This window comes from Pseudophryne corroboree, chromosome 11, assembly GCF_028390025.1.
Source record: "Pseudophryne corroboree isolate aPseCor3 chromosome 11, aPseCor3.hap2, whole genome shotgun sequence".
In the NCBI taxonomy this organism is placed as follows: Eukaryota; Metazoa; Chordata; class Amphibia; order Anura; family Myobatrachidae; genus Pseudophryne; species Pseudophryne corroboree.
Window position 1 is genome coordinate 173,484,170 of NC_086454.1, and position 11,456 is coordinate 173,495,625.

Here is an 11,456-nt window from a genome sequence, read left to right on the forward strand (position 1 = left end):
ATTTCAGATTTTCCAAAAATAGATTTGCGTTATTTACCGCGTCGCGTTATCTACCGCTGTGCGTTACTTATCGCCTTGCGCTAATTATCGCTTTGCGCTAATTCAACTTTTTCGTGACTTGAGCTACGTGAGCGTAACCGGACGCTACGTTGCGTAATGTACGCTGCGTGCGTCTGCCTTTTGGATTGCGTACGCTAGTCTTTGTTAGCGACACGTGTACGCAATGCAAAGGATCCACCGTAACACAATATATTTTTATCAATGTAAATGATCCCTGATCATCTACCGCAATCCACACTGACTGCCTTGTATCTCAGACAAACCGTGTGTTTGTTCTATACTTTAACTATCACCTCTACTATGAAATAACAGCAAATCTCTTTTTAGCACTTTCTATCAACTATAAAATTGGCAAACAGGAATAGTGATATACGAAAATGAAACAGAAATGCAGATATATGCGTGCGTACGCAAGACAAAAGAAAAAAAATAAACAGTTTTAAAAGGACACAAGCGTTTTGTTCTTACTTCCGGTTACCGGGTTCCTTCAGCACTCTTTATCTAAGCGAAGCAGACGCTTATCCCGCCAGCACTATGAGACAATCTCCCACCCTTTGCTGGGGGATAATGTCTGCTGATCTACCTAGTGCAGATGTGAGAAGTATAGGACGAGCCCGCAATTGACAATGCTAAATTCCTTTGTCGTATAAACAACCCTTTATGAAGCTAAGAACACTGTACGCTGTTTACTTAAGAAGTACCGTAATGATACGCTAGTTGCGTAACGATCGCTCAGCCGTAGGCGAGACGCTCAAGCGTCACGTTCGCTCACGGCCCAGCGATCACAGGACACGTTATTGGTTATGTCTAGGGTAATGATTCGCTATGGCGTAGCTTACGCTCGAGACCACGAGGAGGTCACCAGCGATGCAGACGCTCACAACACTATACCTTTATGATAAAACCTTATACCAATGAAATACACTGAATACCTTAATGTGAGTACAGGGTGTAAGTGCAACCTTGTGTAACCTGACTAACTACAAAGCTGCTTGAGCGTCACCGACGCTCAAGTGAACACTTAACACTATAGAAAATACACAGATACTGGTTTAGGTTCCAAAGCCTATTAACTGTATTATATCTAATATACTTGTAAAAGGGGATAACAGTACAAATGATACACTACAATATAACAGAGACTTCCTAACCACAGAACTAAACAATAAATACAAAAAGACAATACTACACTGACCTAAATGCAATACAACACAATACTATCTAATACAATACAATACTAGCCTAGTCTAGGGGAGATATGAGAGAACAGAACAGAGAGAGAGAGAGAGAGAGAGAGAGAGATGAGATGAGAGAAATTGGCTCACAGAAAGACAATGATTACGGAGAGAAACTTACGCACAAAGGGTATGATCGCCTGCGCCTCGATATCCAGCTCCCGGCTATCAGCAGATAACCGTTGATGAGAGAGTGAGAGCTGGATGTGGTCGGCCTGCCTATTTATGCCCCACACACAATGCAATCTCCTGGTCCTACAATCCCATTGTCCATTGGCCGAAGGAATTCGGCCCTGTATCATAACAAAAGGTCATAGGGTGATTCATACAGGTGGGCTGTGACGATTTCCAACAGCTCAGGTGGGTGGGAAACTGGGTTTCCCGCCGCATACCTGAGTATGTGTAATTAATAGAAATGGACATAAACTTCTTATGTCCATAACTATTCGCACGAGCGATTAATACGCTCCAAACCAACACCGGAATATTGCTAATTAAATACTCTTCCGATGGGTACCAAACACTGCTGTATGATTCCTGTTAGACCCTTCGTACGATATAAAGAGGGATTCCTCAGCTCTGGGACATTGTATTTTAACCAAACTTTCAGAATCTATCAAAGGGACCATGATCTATAAACTACATTAATTGTGAACATTTGTAACGAATGAGTCGCACGCTACGACTACATAAACTCTACCGTAAATACGCATACCGCGCCTGCGAGTGCACGTTATTGCGGGTATGCGCATCCACGGGAGAGCGCACGCACGCGCAGCGCGGACCAGTGTGCGGTGCAAATATGGCAACGTGCATTGAGACATTTTTCTGACTTTGACAGGACAGTGGGAACCGGAAGACTGGGGCACTATTGTCAGGATGCTGGCACCTGAAGGGTTCCTTATTTAGTAAGAGGGAGTGAGGCAGGGGCCTAACCTCCCTGGTTGTTTATACTAAAGACAGTTATCTTTGTGTGTATCTTTGTTTTTGAGCAACCTGAATAAAAGGTATTTGTTGTTTTTGCACAAGCCTGGAGTCGGTCGCTGGTGGAATTTTTGTAGCAGAGCACATTCTAGCAAGACTCCTGTTACAATAGATATATCTGCAGATCAATATCTATCAGTGTGTATCCACCTTTAGACCTCTTTCTCCCTTGCTTGTGGAGACTGCATTAATTAGTTGGTGTCCAACTCTCCTCAAACTCAAAATAAATTAGTTTGTGCCATCCCTGGCTGCTGGGAGCTCCCGATAGCAAGGGCTGCTGGGAGCTGTAGTTTACTTTGAGTTTCTTTACTGTGGTATGTTGTTGTGCCAGACACATGTACCAGTAACAGTGGCTTACTCCCAGGGTCATATCAACCCCCTGGTCACAGGCGGCCCCACCTCCTTGGCTGGCGTCCCTGGTAAGTGCCATCCTGGCCAATAGGTAGATATACCACTGCTTGTGAGCCCTATGGCCAATCCACTCCTGCCCACGAAGCCTCCTATTTCAGAAAGTTATACATCCTTCTTTTCATCTGATCAGACGCTGACAATTTACCGTTTCTGTGTAAAACTAGATGCAAGTGCAAAAACGGCATTTCTCCTGTCATTTTGCACATTTGCTGTTTATAAATGATCATTACAGATTTCTCACCCCTGCCAAATGCAGACAGCAAGACAGAGCTTTCACCTCCTCCTATTGTAATTCATAGGAATCAAGGCAAAGACAACTCACATCATTCTAAAGCCCCATACACACTAGACGAGAAAATGGAAGTTCTCGCTCAGAAGGGCCGAGCTGAGCGAGATCTTTCACAATCTCGTCCAGTGTGTACACTCAATGTCGTTAACCATGCGCGCTCCCACACATCGGTAACAACCTCCTTCCTCATCTGAACATGTACAGACGAGGGAGATTCTCGTCAACGAAAGCCATGCTGCGCCGTTGTTCCCCCAGCTGTCACTGCCTTCCCCGCCAGCATCGGCAAATGTGTATGTACTTGCCGATGCCGGCACCGCGCCGGGTCCCGTGTATTGGCCTTACACACAGACTTCAGGAGACTGGCCTCACATCCTAATACATAAGCACATATCTGGCCCTTTAAGCTAAATAGCACGCATACACTATGTGAAATTCCTTTTAGAGTGCAGGGTGTATTTCAAAATGTAATGGGTAGAGCTGTTATAATTATAGGGTGGCTGTAATTAATAGAATAACTGGTTTCATTTGACTGTTCCTGTATGAACATGAAATTGGGAACAGTTATTAGCTCCTGTTATTGTTTGCGGATGGATAATCAGTTACCTTCACTCCACCCTTTCTGAGAACTAGTTACATTGAGATGTTCTTGGTTATTTACTGTAGCTGTATCTGGTTGAACTTTGTAGATATGCTCTGAAATTATTAATATCTTGCCATTTTTAACCCTCCGAGTGTGTTTCACTTTATTTTGTGTCTTTACTATGCACAAAGAAACCCGTGGCAGGATATTCCATGATGGATATTCTTTGTCATTTAGCTTTTGCCGAATATGTAACACATGTGCATGGATCTGGGCACCTGTATACTGGTGGTATAGAGTGGGGCTGCTCTATTCGTAGGGTTGCTTAGATTCGGGAAATGTCAACTTAAGATTCAGTGAATGTCGACATGACGTAATGGTGATATGAGACTGTTGATATGGTTACGTTAAGTTGCAGCATGTCAACATGCTTGGCATGCCACCATTGACCATATCAACATTCATCATGTTGACACTGATGAAATATCGACATGATTAGAATGTCAATAAAACGTACATTATGTTCCAGCAATGACTTAACTTGTTCAGTGTGTCCAGGGGTTCCAGTGGTGTCTTCCTGGTCTGACAGTCAGCTAACTGTGAGGTCCAGTTGATTCTGTGGCAGATCCAGAGGTGATGCTAATCTTAATCCTAAAGCTATGCTCCAGCATCCAATCTCTAATCCTCATCTCCTGCAGCCTAACACTAACTGTCGGCATTCTGAGACTGTTGCCATTTCACATGTCGACCCTTCAGATGTTGACTTGTAAACATGTATACGTTTTGCAGGTGTCAACATGTTCCATGTCGACATTTCAACAATGTTAACATCATTACTGTTGATATTGTAGTGTCGACAACATGATTGTCAACATTGTAAATGTCAACAGAATGACTGCAACCTCAGTAAAGATAATGGCAACCTGCCCAGGAAATGACCAGTAGGCAGGCTCTGTAAGGGAACAAACAGGCCTTGTTTTCTTTTATTCTTGTTACATCATTACATTTTCATTGAAAAGTTTGCAAATAATGGGAAAGGAGTAAAGAAAGAAACAGATAATTTCTATACAAAATATAAATGTATAGTGTCCCTGAGGGGTGGTCTTCTGTATGCCAAATGTCGGGATCCCGGCGCACAGTATACCGGCGCCGGAATCCTGACACCCGGCATAACGACAACTATGCTCCCTCGTGGGGGTCCACGACCCCCCTGGAGGGAGAATAAAATAGTGTGGCGCGCGTAGCGTGGCGAGCGCAGCGAGCCCGCAAGGGGCTCCTTTGCGCTCGCCACGCTGTCGGTATGCCGGCAGTCGGGCTCCTGGCGCCGGTATGCTGGTCGCCGGGAGCCCGAGCGCCGGCATACCGTACTACACCCTTCCTGAGGGCTTTTCAGACCTCATGTGGGACAGTCTTATAAGCAAATGTGTAAGTCAATAAAAAATAAAAAATAAATTATAATAAAAAATAATCATATTATTATGAAAATGGAAATTTAAAAGTAAAAGGAAGACTCAGTTTTAGCCCCTAAAACTTTATCTAAACTAGAGAAAATGAAACATATTAGGTATGAAAGTAAGTGGCACTGTCACAAAAATGGTAGCACATTATGACAAAGTCCTACCAGTATAATCACAGAATATTATTATTATTATTATTATTATTATTATTATTATTATTATTATTATTATTTTTGTACTATATTCATCTAATTAAGAACTTATAACCATAACACAACACTATTTATTTAAAAATGCTAGCAAAAGAAAACAGGTACTCAATAGCCTAATACAAAAAAAACCAAACCCCAGTTCTTGACACTAGTCACACAGCTACACAATACACCAGTCACTAGGGTGTGAAGATGGTGGTAGTTATACACCAGTATGGCTTTCTAATTCCTACAGAGCTAATTCAGGGGGTGAGCATGTAACAGAGTGGGAAAGGAGGGGAGTTTCTCCTCCGATTAAACCTCTCACAGACACAGGAATGAACATGGAATGAGTCAGTCATTTAACTGTCCACACCTTATACTGTTGGATTAACTGAGGAACAACTGACAGTTCTAAACTCTAACACCAGACACTGAGAGCGGAGAGAAAATCTATGAAACCATGATGAACTGACATTACCAGTTATTTACCTGGAGCTGTGTTCTTGTAGTGCCAACATACAGTATGCAACCTGTGCCCAATACGGCAAAGTACCATTTTCCCAATTTTAGTTGGTTCTCTTGCCTCAGAGACTATCACTGAGTACTTGAATTATTAATTAGGCTTTCTTTCACATCTCCTCCTGCACCTCTGTAGTAACAAGGAGCAGCATATTGTGATCAGACAGGTTATAATATGCTATATTGATTGAAGGGGATCCGGTCTGAAGATCGACAGTGTCTAGGTCGACAATGTTTAGGTCGACCACTATAGGTCGACAGTCACTAGGTCGACATGGATGGAAGGTCGACAGGGTTTCTAGGTCGACATGTGCTAGGTCGACAGGTCTAAAGGTCAACATGCGTTTTTCACATTTTTTTCTTTTTTTGAATTTTTTCATACTTAACGATCCACGTGGACTACGATTGGAACGGTAAAGTGTGCCGAGCGAAGCGAAGGCACCATGCCCGAAGCATGGCGAGCGAAGCGAGCCATGCGAGGGGACGCGGTGCACTAATTTGGGATCCCGGTCACTCTACGAAGAAAACGACACAAAAAAAACCTTTAGACCTGTTGACCTAGCACATGTCGACCTAGAAACCCTGTCGACCTTCCATCCATGTCGACCTAGTGACTGTCGACCTATAGTGGTCGACCTAAACATTGTCGACCTAGACACTGTCGATTTGATGAACCACACCCGATTGAAGCATTATATAACTGCACCAAGGATAAAAGTAACACACTTATTTATTTTTTTCATGTACGGAAGGTCTCGGCCTCCATCAGCCTTACTCCTGTCATACGACATTGTCCAAATTAGATAGTGCAGAGAGCAAACTGATATCTGCACCGCAGAACGATTATGTCTATGCTTAGAATTCTAGAAATCAGATGAAGTTAAGAATGAAGCTAGACAAGAAAGTCAAACTGCTTGTTCTACATATTTGGTAAAATGATGAGCGCTAGGAGAACAAGTTAAAACTATGTGGCACCTGTAAAAAAGATTTTTGTTAGCGTATGTTTACAGCTCTTTTTAAGAGCTTTGTATGCGGTAAGCACAGTCCATATGAGATCTAGCTTTCCCTACCTCACTACCAGTCCACGGGATTCCTCAGCCTGATGGTATGAATGGCTGTCCGTGGTGTAGATGTTCTTTTCCTCCACCGCTGCGTCCAGCGGGGAGGCGGAGTGTGGCGGGGTTTCAGCGGGTGACGTCACTCGGCGGCGTCTGATCTCTCTGGCGGCAGTGTGTCTTCGTGATACCGCTATCCACCCTGTGCTTACCGCATACAAAGCTCTTAAAAAGAGCTGTAAACATACGCTAACAAAAATCTTTTTTACAGGTGCCACATAGTTTTAACTTGTTCTCCTAGCGCTCATCATTTTACCAGTCTTTCATTATTTTATTTGAGCTGCTGTTATAACACAAAAGCGCATGAAACATTATAATTCCAGTTGTTCTACATATTTGATAGAAATATGAAAGAACAGGAAACGCTCCTGTACCCCTGCAGCAATTGACTGCAGAAAAATTCCTATATATGGCTATTAAAATCCACCGGTGAAGTGTGGATTATACCTTGCTTCTACTGTATCTCTGAAAGAGAATGGATTATATAAAGCATGCATTTCTAATCCACTAGCCAAAAGAATAGAATTAGGTAAGGTGGTGGGTGGACAAAAACAAGTTACACCTATATTTACACACCCCAGCCTAGACATGAAGAATGACTGCTAGTTTCACTTTGACAGGTGGGAAAGAGTGATGGGGCAGGGAGCCAGTTACTTCCATATATTTCATATATAGTGGGAATGAGGGAGGTGGCAGATAGATGTAGTTCTGAAAGCTGACAGATTTCAGGATAACAAGAAGGTGAGGTTGGTAGGGGGAGTGGTAGCCCAAGGAGTAAAGGGTGTGGTGACTTGCGGAGGATGGAGCCGGTAATACCAGGACAGCAGAAGAGGGAGGAAGACGTGTTAAGAGCAGAATGCAGTGGAATATATAAGAAAGAATTAGTGAAATGCCAGTGTCACGCTGATTACAGGAAAACACACAGGCTTGGGGATAAAGCTTTTCCACCTGAAGTAGGGGAAGTGTACTTCAATAAAGTGATATGTATTTAATTAAGCACACTAAATATGTTTCTACCTATAAGTTAGATAAAAACAGTTATGCAAACCAGCTCTCACTTGTCCTGTAAATTGGGCAAAGTTTAATTTTCAGTAAACGGTTCTGGGTAGAAAAAAGGGGACTGTCCTTGGAAAATCCTGATACATGGGATTCCTGTCGAAGAGGGTATGCTGACCTCTGCTGAAGGTGCCGACATGGGTAGTATATAAACTTAAACAGCAACACCAATCTCTTTCCCAATTGTCTACCTACTAACTCCTAATCTACAGTTAAAGCATTTTGTGCCGTTACAGCACCGAAAACATTCTATTGCAAAAGCTGAGACCTCACATATATATGTATTTGTCTCACATGTATCTCAAGGCGACAGCGGCTGGTGGGGAGTTACATATATGTGTATTTGTCTCACATAATCTCAAGGCGACAGTGGCAGGTGGGGAGTTACATGTGAGACAAATGCACTGTAAATGTTGATTTACATACAGGACTAAAAGCAACACTTTAAAAAGACATTTCATACACTTTAAATGAAGCCGCTGCGGCCGCTATACTTAATCCACAACCTATGTACTTATTATACTATTAGCGTACAGAGTCCCGTACCGTATACAGACTTTGCGTACAAACGCCGCGCTGACTGTATAAAGTACACGCAGCGCGTACACACCCAAAGATACACCGCGAACCCTTAACAGCTATGCATGCGATAGTAATACACTTTAAACCTTAGCAGGGAAAGGAAAACACGACACCAGTATGTATTTAAAATGCTAGGTTCCGACACCACAACATATTACTGAAAGGGGGTTACAATAACAAAGCAATACAATAAAAAAGAATAATGGCTACAGTCAATGGTACATACGTGTTTGGATTTCGCCGCGCTACCCAGTCTGGTCCTCAGACATCTAGATAGATAACTTTTTTTTTTTTTTAAGTATAACATTTTATTAAAACATTGCTTCATTGTTACAAATTCGGTTACATTGTCATTGAACATATGCATTTGAATAGCGTCACAATATGATGATAAGAGAATATGAAATGTTCATTATTTGATCTTCTATATTTTACACAATCTCACAGACATCATGTTAAGGAAAATACCAATCAAGAGTTTGTACTAAAGACCTGTCAGTCTAATCATAGCAGAGACATGAGGAGGCTGAGGCCCCGCGGTACCCCCCATCCCTAATCCACCAGCACTATGGGAGGGTCCCCAATTGCCATTCTTGTTTTGAACCATTCAGTGTGTTTTAGTGAGGCTTGGATTCTAGTTTGGAAATCTATTGGAAGAGTAGCCACATAGCTTTCCCCGGAATCAAAAAATTGCTCTACTAGCTTGTCTTTTTGCAAAGATGTTTCTATCCAGTGCATCTGAAATATATGGTGTAGCTTCCCTTTGAATAATGACATAGTAGGAGGATTCTTGTCTATCCAAGACTGTAGGATCGCTTTACGTGCTGCCGCACTAAGTGCCAGCAACAATCGTCTACCCCCTTTCGTTATTCTCTGCCCAGTTGGAATTATGCCAAACAATGCCCATTCTGCTGTAAAAGGGATATAATTTACCAGATGCTCCATAGCATATTGGCGTATTAGAAGCCAAAAGCGACGAAGAAGTGGGCACGACCAGAAGCAATGCAATAGGTCTGCTTTGGGAGCGTGACATTTCAGACAATTGTCCGAATCCGTCATGCCCGCCTTATGTTGTTTATATGGGCAGAAATAAGCTCTATGAGTTATATTGTAAAACATCTCTTGGTATTGCGCTGAGGGCAAAAGTTTGCAGGATTGTAGCAAATTTTGTAGTAGTATATCACATGTCAGGTCAGGGAAGTCTAATATCCATTTGTGCATACCCGAGTTCGATTGAGAGTGATCTAGCTGAGTGCCTAAACGTTTATAATGCAGTGAAAGGGCTCTTTTCGTTGCTGGAGGTGTGCGCAATAGGGTGTCTAGTGTGTTATTCAAGTCCTCTTTTGACAATGTCCTGAGAACCGAGCAGGTATAATGTTGCAACTGGAGAAAGGCCAACGGATAATCTCGTATGAATGGGAACACGTTTCCTGAGCTTGAGTAAATGTGAGAGGTCTCCCTGTGTCCGTGTTGACTAATTGTCCTATGTTTTGTAGACCCTCATCGTGAAACATCTTAAAGGGAAACCTCGCCTCCCCATGCTGGAAGTCAGGATTACCCAGAAACCTCAGAAACAAGGATTTATGTCTCCCCAAGTTTCCGGATCTTCTCAAGGAGTGCCAAAGGCGATAGACCGACCACAGAAGGGGATTATCTTGTAGATCCCGATCGCAGTCTGCCTCCATACAGTGGAGGAAGTTTGTCAAGTTTTTAGATTTTATGAATTGTGTCTCAAGATGTGTATTTGCATAAGTGTCTGTGTCGTTTAACCAGTCTCTCAAGAACCTCAATAAAGATGCTTGGTTATAAAGCAAAACATTCGGGAAATTAATTCCGCCATTAGATTTTGGTTGTTGTAACTTATGCATGGCAATACGAGCTCTCTTGCCTTTCCAGATAAACTGCCGGAACAGTTTAGTTATAAGGGACAGATCTGATCTACTAAGCAATATTGGGAGGGATTGCAAAATGTATAATAACCGTGGAAATGTACACATTTTTATCAAGGCTGCTCTCCCTAAATATGAAAGCATTAAATGATTCCATCCTTCAAGTTCCTTCGTAATGAGAATTATTGTCGTCTTAACTCTTAACATTCCGCCTATATAGTTCCGAAGGATATTTCGGAACGTTAATGCCCAGATATGTTATGTAAGTGTTAGCCCATTTTATTGGGATTCGTTTCCCCCATCCCGGGCATCTTACCCCATGTTTCAAATATAGCCCTACGGATTTTGAAAGGTTAACCTGGAAGCCCGAAATTTGCCCGAAGTTGTCTAATAAAGCTAAGATATCCTGTAAGGAATCTCTAGGGTTCCCAATATAAACCAACACATCATCCGCGAATGCTGACAGTTTTATTTCTTTATCCCCAATTGGAATACCTTGATAGATCATCAAGTTCTGAAGTATCCGGAAGAGGGGGTCTATGGATAAATTAAATAAAAGGGGTGAAAGGGGACACCCTTGTCTTGTACCTCTTTGCATCGAAATTTGTGGACCCCGTTTGCCGTTTACCAGTAAAGAGGTCGTCGGGTCGGTATAGAGATATTTAATAACATTTATAAATGTCTCCGTGAACCCTCTGTAATGCAATACGGCAAACAGATGGTGCCATGACACAGTGTCGAAGGCTTTGTGTGTGTCTAGGCTTAAGAGCATGTAGTCCGAAGTAGGGGCATTTCTGGACGCCACCGTCGCCGCAATGGCCGTGCGAATTGCCTTAACTGATTGGCGGCCACGTACAAAACCATACTGATGCTCTGTCAATAAATCAGGGAGAATTAGTTGCAGTCTATTTGCCATGATTTTTGTGAAAATTTTAAAATCAGAGTTCAAAAGAGAAATGGGTCTATAGGAATCCGCTAATAGTGGATCTTTGTCTGGTTTAAGAATAAGAGTAGTGTATGCCTGAGAGAAAGTCGTATATGTTGGGTGTTACCTATAGATTTTATTATAGAGTTCCAATAACGTC

The 11,456-nt window shown here is 42.4% G+C and overlaps 1 long non-coding RNA gene across 1 annotated transcript in view; it reads left to right on the forward strand.

Annotated features, from left to right (window-relative positions):
- Nucleotides 1–10,461, forward strand: part of LOC134970073 (uncharacterized) — a 195,301-nt gene extending 184,840 nt beyond the window's left edge. Inside the window, exon 3 of the long non-coding RNA XR_010189641.1 lies at nt 9,979–10,461. This is a non-coding gene — a long non-coding RNA (uncharacterized LOC134970073). The remainder of the gene's footprint in view (nt 1–9,978) is intronic.
- The last annotated feature ends 995 nt before the right edge of the window (nt 10,462–11,456 follow it).